This window comes from Bubalus bubalis, chromosome 4, assembly GCF_019923935.1.
Source record: "Bubalus bubalis isolate 160015118507 breed Murrah chromosome 4, NDDB_SH_1, whole genome shotgun sequence".
NCBI classification, from domain to species: domain Eukaryota; kingdom Metazoa; phylum Chordata; class Mammalia; order Artiodactyla; family Bovidae; genus Bubalus; species Bubalus bubalis.
In genome coordinates this window covers 118,243,281-118,255,349 of record NC_059160.1, presented here as the reverse complement: position 1 = coordinate 118,255,349, position 12,069 = coordinate 118,243,281, and the positions used below count along the sequence as shown (strand labels likewise).

At 42.9% G+C, this 12,069-nt stretch overlaps 1 protein-coding gene across 3 annotated transcripts in view; it reads left to right on the top strand.

Annotated features, from left to right (window-relative positions):
• TPH2 (tryptophan hydroxylase 2) overlaps positions 1–12,069 on the top strand; it is a 158,785-nt gene that overhangs the window by 141,742 nt on the left and 4,974 nt on the right. Inside the window, exons 10-12 of one of the 3 annotated variants that reach the window (XR_006640984.1) lie at positions 4,979–5,048; positions 8,394–8,472; positions 8,655–8,957. The gene's annotated coding sequence lies outside the window, so the exon portion shown is untranslated. Of the gene's footprint in view, positions 1–4,978; positions 5,049–8,393; positions 8,473–8,651; positions 8,958–12,069 lie in introns of those variants that run through there. The other 2 variants (XR_006640983.1, XR_006640985.1) reach the window with 2 other exon arrangements.

Sequence of the window (12,069 nt, the reverse complement as noted above, 5' to 3'; positions counted from 1 at the left end):
ATGGTTTGATACCTGGTCTGGGAAGACTCCATATGCCATGTGGCAGCTAAGCCTGTGGGCCACAGCTACTGAAGCCCGTGCACCCTAGTGCCCATGTCTGCAACAAGAGAAGCCGCAGCAAGGAGAAGCGTGTGCACTGCAATAGGAAGGAGCCCCTACGCTCCGCAACGAGTGAAAGCCTACGCACAGCAATGGAGACCAGTGCAGCCTAAAAAGAGTTGTAGGTCTCCTTATCCCTGCAGACGTTGTCACTAAAAAAATAAAAAGAGAAAGAGAGACAGAGAGTTCTCCTGCATTTCTAAGATTCCTATGAAATATATATTTTTAGTATATTCATTTTTTAAAATATAAATTTATTTATTTTAATTGGAGGCTAATTACTTTACAATATCGTATTGGTTTTGCCATACATCAACATGAATCCACCACGGGTGAGCATGTGTTCCCCATCCTGAACCCTCCTCCCACCTCCCTCCCCATACCATCCCTCTGGGTCATCATAGTGTACCAGCCCCGAGCACCCTGTATCATGCATTGAACCTGGACTGGCGATTCGTTTCACATGTGATATTATACATATTTCAGTGCCATTCTCCCAAATCATCCCACCCTCGCCCTCTCCCACGGAGTCCAAAAGACTGTTCTAGACATCTGTGTCTCTTTTGCTGTCTCACATACAGGGTTATTGTTACCATCTTTCTAAATTCCATATATATGCGTTGCTGCTGCTAAGTCGCTTCAGTTGTGTCTGCCTCTGTGCGACCCCATAGACGGCAGCCCACCAGGCTCCCCTGTCCCTGGGATTCTCCAGGCAAGAACACTGAAGTGGGTTGCCATTTCCTTCTCCAATGCATGAAAGTGAAAAGTGAAAGTGAAGTCACTCAGTCGTTTCCGACTCTTAGCAACCTCATGGACTGCAGCCTACCAGGCTCCTCTGTCCATGGGATTTTCCAGGCAATAGTCCTGGAGTGGGTGGGTTGCCATTGCCTTCTCCATATATATGCGTTAGTATACTGTATTGGTGTTTTTCTTTCTGGCTTACTTCACTCTGTATAATAAGCTCCAGTTTCATCCACCTCATTAGAACTGATTCAAAAGCAAGGTGAAAAGACAGCCTTCAGAATGGGAGAAAAGAATAGCAAATGAAGTAACTGACAAAGAATTAATCTCAAAAATATACAAGCAACTCCTGCAGCTCAATTCCAGAAAAATAAATGACCCAAACAGAAAATAACCCAAAGAACTAAACATACATTTCTTCAAAGAAGACATACAGATGGCTAACAAACACATGAAAAGATGTTCAACATCACTCATAATCAGAGAAAAGCAAATCAAAACCACAATGAGGTACCATTTCACGCCAGTCAGAATGGCTGCTATCCAAAAGTCTACAAGCAATAAATGCTAGAGAGGGTGTGGAGAAAAGGGAACCCTCTTACAATGTTGGTGGGAATGCAAACTAGTACAGCCACTATGGAGAACAGTGTGGAGATTCCTTAAAAAACGAAATAGAATTCTGCCTATTGGATTGACCCAGCAATGCCACTGCTGGGCATACACACCGAGGAAACCAGAAGGGAAAGAGACACGTGTACCCCAATGTTCATCGCAGCACTGTTTATAATAGCCAGGACATGGAAGACAAATGGATAAGAAAGCTGTGGTACATATACACAATGCAATATTACTCAGCCATTAAAAAGAATACATTTGAATCAGTTCTAATGAGGTGGATGAAACTGGAGCCTACTATACAGAGTGAAGTAAGCCAGAAAGAAAAACACCAATACAGTATACTAACGCATACATATGGAATTTAGCAAGATGGTAACAATAACCCTGTATGTGAGACAGCAAAAGAGACACAGATGTCTAGAACAGTCTTTTGGACTCTGTGGGAGAGGGTGAGGGTGGGATGGTTTGGGAGAATGGCATTGAAACGTGTATTACGATATGTGAAACGAATCGCCAGTCCAGGTTTGATGCATGATACAGGGTGCTCAGGGCTGGTGCACTGGGATGACCCAGAGGGATGGGATGGGGAGGGAGGTGGGAGGAGGGTTCAGGATGGGGAACACATGTACACCCGTGGCAGATTCATGTCAATGTATGGGAAAACCAATACAATATTGTAAAGCAATTAGCCTCCAAAAATAAATACATAAATTTAAAAAAAAAGTGAAGAAAGAAGCGTTTGTGATTTGGATGTTTATTATTACTAAAGTACACAGTAGAAAACATGTTCACTGCAATCACTTCTTTTCAACAGAGCTTCATTTTTATCTTTCCTCCTTCTTCTTTAATCCGTAATGTGTACTCTGGACAGCACATAATGTTTATCATTTGTTCCTTTTCTTTTGCAAAATGACAGGTTTTGTAATTTCAGCAAAATGGCCTCAGTTGGGGGAATAAATGAGTTTAATTCTCCTTTAGGTGATTAAAATTGAGAATAGGTAGGATGTTTCTTTCATATGTTACATCTTCAGCTTTATAATTTTATGTTCACGCTAGTTTATTTTTCTAGGTCCTCCCTTTCTTTTTCCTCCTCTGAAGGCAGTGTGTGAATCGCTTTACTTTGGAGAAAAGTGCCAGCAGCATCCTGCAAAATCTTAGAGGAAGCTTATCCATTGTCATAAATTTTGGAAGATTCATGGATCCCTATAAAAGACATAAAAAGTCAGTGCTTGGAAGTTAATGATGATGATTTTTTACTTTTCTTCCCTTTCATATGCAAGGGGTGGGGGTGGGCATATTTCCTCAATTTTAATGATAGTGATACTTGATCAGAAGTAGTCATTCTCCTCCAGCTTTAATGGGAGGGAGTGACTGCTCATCCAAAAAATAGAGCCTAGTCTGCAGTAAGAATTATGTGTGTCAGGATGAAAGGAATTGGTTTGGATCTTCTAGCATATATCAATAAGTTTAGTTTCCTTTGTATATCTTACAAAGTTCCTTTCATTTCTTTTACTTTATGAACAGTGATTGAAGTAGAGGTTTAAAGGAACTAAATATATTGCAGCAATTCTCTGCAACTATTATGCTTCCTTCCATATGTCAGGCTGAAGACAATTATCAATAAAATGTATAGAATTATTATTTGGCACTGACACCACTTATCACACACATTTATAAAGGGCACATGGGATATGTTGGGTTAGGTTTTCCAAGTCTTTACAAATAGCTCTTTTGATCTTTGATTGTTTTAATTCATTTAAAAAGGTGTCTAACACATATTTTTTAATCTTCCGTTTTGTATATTAAAAAAAAATCGTCACTATCCTTCATGTCCCACATTCCTAAGGAGAGTTTTCTTTCTTTTTTGTTTTTTGTTCTTTGGTAAGGAAGCATAATCTTATCTTTTCTCCCTGAAATAATCAAGTGATAGTTTTTCTTTAAATGGAAAAAATGAACTTAAATGGTTCAGTTTAATGGCTGAGCCATTTTTAACTGCTGGTATATATTACAAAAAATACTTCACATTCATTATTTGATATATTACCTAAAACCGAAAGCATTAAATCAGTGAGTCTGTGAGAAAGACTAATCGCTTTGGCATTCTCCTGTGAAAACCTTTTCCATTTGTCACTAATATTTTGTGTTTTCTTTGGGGTCCAAGGAATCTTTTACCCTCATGTCTCTTCCCAGATAGGAAATGAGAGACTCTATCTTAAGGAAACAATTAGGGAGAAAAATAAATGATCACATCACCCTGGACATACTTTGGGGATATTTCCAAAGTTAATTTCTCCTGAAGGAAGGGCAGTAATCAGGAATTCACTTTGGAAGGTCAAAGTCTTATTTTTAGCCATTTAAAATGGAAATGTTAATAAGAATAAAATGAGTAAACAGTCTACAGCCCATGTGAGAATCATCAAAGTTATGAACAAGAGGAGGCATTTAAATGATAAAAATATAATTGCTAAAATCATGTTGGAAAGGAAAAAAGAGATTAGACTGAGAATATGCTATGGGGTTTTAATCAGATCTTTGCTCTTGTTTACATACCATCTCAATTGGCCCCCCTCAAGTATCAGGCAAGCTGTGGTTTCCTCTTGGGTGTGGAGTGGAGGGAGGGTGACCCTTCAGAGAATGGTAGGGAACATGTTTCCTTTTCCCATTTCCCACCATGTCTGGGTCATGTCTCCTGGCCCAGTTTACTTCTTGCTGGAGCCGCACCCACAGGCAGGAGTGGATGCAGGAGGGGATGGCCTTTCCCTCCTCTGAAGGGATGTTGGGCTTTGAGGAGAGATGTCTTTGGAAGGACTGATGCTAAAGCTGAAACTCCAGTACTTTGGCCACCTCATGCGAAGAGTTGACTCATTGGAAAAGACTCTGATGCTGGGAGGGATTGGGGGCAGGAGGAGAAGGGGATGACAGAGGATGAGATGGCTGAATGGCATCACTGACTCGATGGACGTGAGTCTGAGTGAATTCCGTGAGTTGGTGATGCACAGGGAGGTCTTGCGTGCTGCGATTCATGGGGTTGCAAAGAGTCGGACATGACTGAGCGACTGAACTGAACTGAACTGAACTGTGCTTATAGAAGGAGGCTTTCCAGATGGCTCAGCAGTGAAGAATCTGTTGGCTGATGCAGGAGACTCAGGAGACGGGCTTTTGATCCCTGGATTGGGAAAATCCCCTGCAGTAGGAGATGGCCGCCCACTCCAGTATTCTTGCCTGGAAAATTCTGTGGACAGAAGAGCCTGGTGGGCTACAGTCCATGGGGTTGCAGAGGGTCAGACACGACTGAGCGACTGAGCATGCATGCGTGTGCTGATAAGGCTTTCTCTGTTTCTCTGGAAATCTAAAAAAGGGACCAGTTGGGCTTCAGGACATCATTTAAAAAACTTAACAGCACTAGAATTGGCACTATTGTCAAAAAAGGCTTTAAGTTTCTGCTTTTTAAGACTTGTCAAGGAAAACATTCAGTTCATCAACAGCTATTCACTGCAGCTTGTTTTGTTCTAATGTTCAGCTTCCACATCTGCTATCATGTGGCCACACCAGGACAGAGCGGGCCCGTGGAAGTTCTTGCTGCATGTGATGTAAGTTGCTTTGTCTTAGGGGAGACGGGCGGGAGCACCCACCTGATGGGGACCGTGGCCTCCGCAGTCCTGTGGCCTGCCTTTGAGCCCCAGTTCGCTTGCCCACAAGCAGTGGGACCTTCGTAATTTATCCAACCTCACTGTGCCTCAGTTTCCTCATCTGCGATATGGGGGTAATCATGGTATCTCCCCCCTAGAGTTGCAGTAAAGGATGGAGAACAGTGTCTGACACATTGTAACTCATGAGCCACCAGTGGAGGAGGCTGAGAATAACAATGAGACTACTTTGCATTTAATGTGAGATGTGACTAAGCTGTACAAAATTGAAGTGACTCATTAAAAAGTGCTACAACAGCAATGAATTTTATTCTAACACCAAATCTAGGTGTAAGAAATTTATTTTACTTCTCTAACTCAAATTTAATCTCTTCTGAGCCTGTCTTTCATTTATGTAGGTTGGAGATAATGGCTCGCTAGTTACTGGAGTTTTCTCTGTCTCCAGCTTGGGCAAAGGTGATGTTGAGGCTGGGAGGTGAATTCTATAGTGAGAATGTTTGGGGATGAGTCTTATGTCTTTGGTTTAAATAGATATCTGCTCAAGCTCACATCTCTCCTTGATGGGGAGAGGCTCTTTTGTTCTACAACCCCACCCCTTGACCAACCCCAGATTTATGATGGGCTCCAAAATCACTGCAGATGGTGACTGCAGCCATGAAATTAAAAGACGCTTACTCCTTGGAAGGAAAGTTATGACCAACCTAGATAGCATATTCAAAAGCAGAGACATTACTTTGCCAACAAAGGTCCGTCTAGTCAAGGCTATGGTTTTTCCAGTGGTCATGTATGGATGTGAGAGTTGGACTATGAAGAAAGCTGAGTGCCGAAGAATTGATGCTTTTGAACTGTGGTGTTGGAGAAGACTCTTGAGAGTCCCTTGGACTGCAAGGAGATCCAACCAGTCCATTCTAAAGATCAGCCCTGGGTGTCCTTTGGAAGAAATGATGCTAAAGCTGAAACTCCAGTACTTTGGCCATTTCATGCGAAGAGTTGACTCATTGGAAAAGACTCTGATGCTGGGAGGGATTGGGGGCAGGAGGAGAAAGGGACGACAGAGGATGAGATGGCTGGATGGCATCACTGACTTGATGGACATGAGTCTGAGTGAACTCCGGGAGTTGGTGATAGACAGGGAAGCCTGGCGTGCTGCGATTCATGGGGTCGCAAAGAGTCGGACATGACTGAGAGACTGAACTGAACTGACAAACAAAATCGTATATATTTAAAGTGTACAATGTGATGATTATGTATATAAGTATACACTGTGAAGGCTTCCCAGGTGCTGCTAGTGGTAAAGAACCCACCTGCCAATGCAGGAGATGGGTCTGATCCCTGGGTCAGGGAGACCCCTGGAGGAGGGCACGGCAACACACTCCAATATTCTTACCTGGAGAATCCCATGGACAGAGAAGCCTGGTGGGTTACAAGCCACAGGGTCGCAAAGTTGGACACCACTGAAGCGACTCAGCACACACGCACACATGCACTGTGAACTTATCACCCATCCTCAGGTAAATCAACACACTCATCCCCTTACGTGCTTGTAGTTTAGTCGCTAAGTCTGTTCAACTCTTTTGTGACCGATGGACTCTAGTCCACCAGGTTCCTCTGTCCATGGGATTTCCCAGGCAAGAATACTGGGGTGGGTTGCCATTTCATTCTTCGGTGGATCTTCGTGACCCAGGAATCGAACCCATCTCCTATACTGATAGGTGGATTCTTTGCCACTGAACCACCAAGGGAGACCATTGTATCACATAGTTATCATTTTTTGTTTGTTTGGTGGTGGTAAGAAGCCTTAAGATCCAAATCTTTAGTAAATTTCAGATATACAATACAATATTTTTTTTAATGAGACACAATTGGTATTTAGCATATTAGTTTCAGATGTACAATTTAATGATTCAATATCTTATATACATTGTGAAATGATCACAATTCTAGTTATTATTGTAGTAATTTACATTGTAGTAATTCCATCAGACATATAGTTACAGTTTTTTTTCTTGTGATGAGAACTTTTAAGATCTACTATCTTCAGTTCAGTTCAGTCACTCAGTCGTGTCCGACTCTTTGTGACACCATGAACTGCAACATGCCAGGCCTCCCTGTCCATCACCAACTCCTGGAGTCCACCCAAACTCATGTCCATTGAGTCGGTGATGCCATCCAACTATCTCATCCTCTGTTGTCCCCTTCTCCTCCCACTTTCAATCTTTTCCAGCATCAGAGTCTTTTCTAATGAGTCAGCTCTTCGCATTAGGTGGCCAAAGTATCGGAGTTTCAGCTTCAACATCAGTCCTTCTAACGAACACTCAGGACTGATGTCCTTTAGGATGGACTGGTTGGATCTCCTCGCAGTCCAAGGGACTCTCAAGAGTCTTCTCCAACACCACAGTTCAAAAGCATCAGTTCTTCGGTGGTCAGCTTTCTTTATAGTCCAACTCTTAGCAACTGTCAAATGTACATTACAGTGTTACTAACTATGTCACATGCTGTATGTTCTTCAGAGTTCATTCATCTTAAAGTTTGAACCCTTTAATCAGCATCTCCCCATTTCTCCCACCCCCAGCCCCTGGCAGCCACCATTCTGTTCTATGAGTTCCTTATTTTTTTTGAGTTCACATTTAAGTGATATGACACAGCTTTTCCATTCTGTGACCAGTCAGAGGCTGGGTTTTTGTGAGGCTAGCTGCTTGCATAGGTGCTCCTCCTGTCTGGTCTCCCTACCTACACAAAACCGTCATTCCTTTCAGAGGTCCTGCCGTCCCCTCACTTTGCAGAACCTTTTTTGTTGTAGATCCCACAGCTCTCAGTTCCTTTCCTAGATCTCAGGAGAAGCTATTCCTCCAACCGCTTACCTTATTTCCTTCTTTTCTTTCCCTTCAGACCCCGCCTCACTCCCTAAATGTGTATAGACTTTAAGGGAAAAAGAAAATTCAGAAAGATGCATAATTTTTAGGCAATTTCTGCTTGGGCCTTATCACGTGAAGTCCCCTGAAAAGAAAACATAAAGACCTAGTGGCCATTTTGTAACCAGGAAGGGAAATTATAGGAAAAAGAAAACACATGTGAATTTCACCATTTGGGTTTCAGCAATAATTTCAGAGTGGAACAGGGGACTTAGGCTTTTCTAGAGTTCCTCACACGCTCCTTTGACACTTGTAAGAACCATCTTCTCAGTCACTCCTTGAAATCAACAAGTCATGTCACAGGCAGTTAATGTCGTTTTAGTCATTTCCAACCTATTTTTACCGCCCATGTATTTTCTTTCATTGGCAAATGCAGCACGATTCTTCTCGGAACAGAGATCTCAGATGGTGGAAGTGCAGTGCGGTGCAGATTCCAGCGATGCAAACACACCGAGGTAACACTGAAACAATTATATTTGTCCTGAATTTTAAATTAGATGTTTGTTTTATAGTGTTGGGGGAGATTATGCAGAGGTCGTGACTACCGTCTGACCCGTCATCTGGACTGGGGCAATTGGAGGCTTCCCCGCCCCAGCCTGCTCTTGGAATGTACATTCTGACCACCATTCCATAGCAGGAGCTGCTCCGAGGATTGCGCCTTGAGAGAGTCAAGTGCTTTGAGACCATCTGAACTGAACATATGACGGAACCTCTATATGAACTTTAAAGATACTGATGGATGGGTGTGGAGTTCTACTCTTTTTGCCTTGGCCTCGGACAAGCCTGGGAAGTTCCCTTGCTGATTAAACCACGTTAGCTTCTCTTGCTCATAAAACCTGCCACTTACCAATCCCAAGTGGCCTCTGTCTCCTTGTCCTGTGTGTGTGTGTGTGTGTGTGTGTGTTTAGGGAGGAAGGGGAACAATTTGCAAGCCAATACATAGAACTGAAACAAGGCAGTCACCATAACTTCTGTAAAATATGACCTACCGGATCACACAAAACAAAACTGTGAACTTCGGCTATCTGTGACCTTGGAATACTTATGTGACTTTGAAGAAATTCATGACAACCTGCTACTTCCCAGGACAGGCACATTCATCTCTTTTGTTTTTCCTTACTGTTTCCTTTCTTTCTACTATTCTCTTCCTCATTATTTACTCTTTGTATCTCTCCATGTTCTCTTGTCTCCTTTCTCTGTACTTTCCTTAATTTTCTATTATAGAATAGTTATCTTCCAGCTCCACTGGGGACAATCAGTACTAAAGAGATTATGATTTCCTACATGGAGACGTTTTCTTTCCTTTCATCTGAAGAACTGCTTATTTTCTCATTAAGAGAATGTTGCATATGTGTAATACGGTATCCTTTTTTTTTTCTAGCCCAGATATCTAAACTTTAATTTAGGGAACCAACACACTCTCAATAAATACCATTCCTCGAGTTCTCATCAGAGAAAATAGGACAATAAGGTCAATTTTCTCTTCACCAGAACAAGCGTTTAGGTTTCTAAGTTGATACTCCCTTGGATATTTTTAAGACCTCGCATTTATATTGAGGTCAAGACTTTAATTGTGAAAGTCCAAAGATTTTTGCTTCCCTTAGGAAGCCACGCATGAAAAAATGCTGTTGCTATTTTTGCAGCAGCATTTTTCTGGAGGCACTTATTGTCAGTTAACATTGCTTTAAGTGAGCAAAAATTATGTATCAGCAATTCAACCAACTATAAAGATAATAGAAATAGTTTCTGTCCTCTAGAACAGTATTCAGCAAACTATCAAGATTGCCGGGAGAGATATCAATAACCTCAGATATGCAGATGGCACCACCCTTATGGCAGAAAGCGAAGAAGAACTAAAGAGCCTCTTGATGAAAGTGAAAGAGGAGAGTGAAAAAGTTGGCTTAAAACTCAACATTCAGAAAACTAAGATCATGGCATCTGATCCCATCACTTCATGGCAAATAGATGGGGAAAAGAGTAGAAACAGTGACAGACTTTATTTTTGGGGCTCCGATATCAGTGCAGATGGTGATTGCAGCCATGAAATTAAAAGATGCTTACTCCTTGGAAGAAAAGCCATGACTAACCTAGACAGCATATTAAAAAGCAGAGACATTGCTTTGCCAACAAAGGTCCGTCTAGTCAAGGCTATGGTTTTTCCAGTAGTCATGTATGGATGTGAGAGTTGGACTATAAAGAAAGCTGAGTGCCGAAGAATTGATGCTTTTGAACTGTGGTATTGGAGAAGACTCTTGAGAGTCCCTTGGACTGCAAGAGGTCCAACTAGTCCATCCTAAGGGAAATCAGTCCTGGGTATTCATTGGAAGGACTGATGCTGAATCTGAAACTCCAATACTTTGGCCACCTGATGCGAAGGGCTGACTTATTTGAAAAGACCCTAATGCTGGGAGGGATTGAGGGCAAGAGGAGAAGGGAACAACAGAGGATGAGATGGTTGGATGGCATCACTGACTCAATGGACATGAGTTTGAGTAAACTCCAGGAGTTGGTGATGGACAGGGAGGCCTGGCGTGTTGCAGCCCATGGGGTCGCAAAGAGTCAGACACGACTGAGCGACTGAGCTGAACTGAACTGATGGTCTGTGGGCCAAATTTTGCTCACTGCCTGTAAATAAAGGTTTATTGAGACACAGCTTCGCTCATTTCTCCCCCGAATTGGCCACGGCTGCTTTTGTGCCGCAGTGGCTGGTAGAATAGTTGTCACAGAGACAGCATTGAAAACCCTAAAGTACTCTCTCGACCTTTGAAGAAAATGTTTCTGACCCTGCTAAGGAAGCCAACACTGAAGTGTGGGGAGTGGTATGGAGTGGACCAGGAGACACAGGCCCCTTTTTGCTCACTTTTATTATACTTTATGCTGGATAAAGAGGCAAAGCCTGCTGTTTCCACTGTAACCGCTACATACTTCTTATGTAGTACTTGTCACTGAGGAATTGCAGTTATGATTTTTAAATAATCGTCTCTCTTACTGTTGCTGCTGCTGCTGCTGCTAAGTCACTTCAGTCGTGTCTGACTCTGTGCGATCCCATAGACGGCAGCCCACCAGGCTCCACTGTCCCTGGAATTCTCCAGGCAAGAACACTGGAGTGGGTTGCCATTTTCTTCTCCAATGCATGAAAGTGAAAAGTGAAAGTGAAGTCGCTTAGTCATGCCCAACCCTTAGCGACTCCATGGACTGCCGCCTACCAGGCTCCTCTGTCCATGGGAGTTTCCAGGCAAGAGTACTGGAGTGGGGTGCCATTGCCTTCTCTGCTCTTACTGTTAGATTGTCTTATTCAGCAGACACTGAGGATCTACTTTGTGCCAGGCATTGCTCTAGGCGTGGAAGATATGGCAGTGTGTAACAACAACAACAACAACAACAAAATATTGGCACACCTTCTTTTTCTTTCTTTGCTCTCCTTCTACCTCCACCATGGAGTTCACAGTCTAGATCTGGGGTAGCAAATCAAAATGGCTTCAGAGACCAGGCTGGTAATGTAGGTGAATGAAGCAGTCTGTTTGGGATGCAATGCCAAAATACCATAGACGGGTGGCTTATAAACAAATGTTTATTTCTCATAATTTGGAGGCTGAAAAGTCCAGGGTCATGGGGCCAGCCGGTTCAGTGTCAGCTTCTCATTGACAGACTTCTTCTCACTGTAACCTCACATGACTCAAGGGACAAGCAAGCTCTCTGGGGCACTGATCCTATTCATCAGGGTCACACCCTCATGACCTAACGGCTTCCCCAAAGTCGCAACTCCTGGTATTATCCCCCTTGTGGGTTAGAATCTCAATATGTGAATTTTGCAGGGACATGAACATTCAGACCATAGCACCAGGTATAAGGTAGATTCACCTTAAAACAATAATTTTTGTTTGTTTGTTTTGGCTGTGCTGGGTCTTCACTGCTCTGCGCGGACTCTGTTTGTTTTGGCTGTGCTGGGTCTTCACTGCTGTGCGCGGGGCTCTCTCTAGTTGCGGGGCACAGCCGTCTCCTTGCTGTGGCTCCTCTTGCTGCAGAGCACGGGCTCCAGGGCGCTCAGGCTT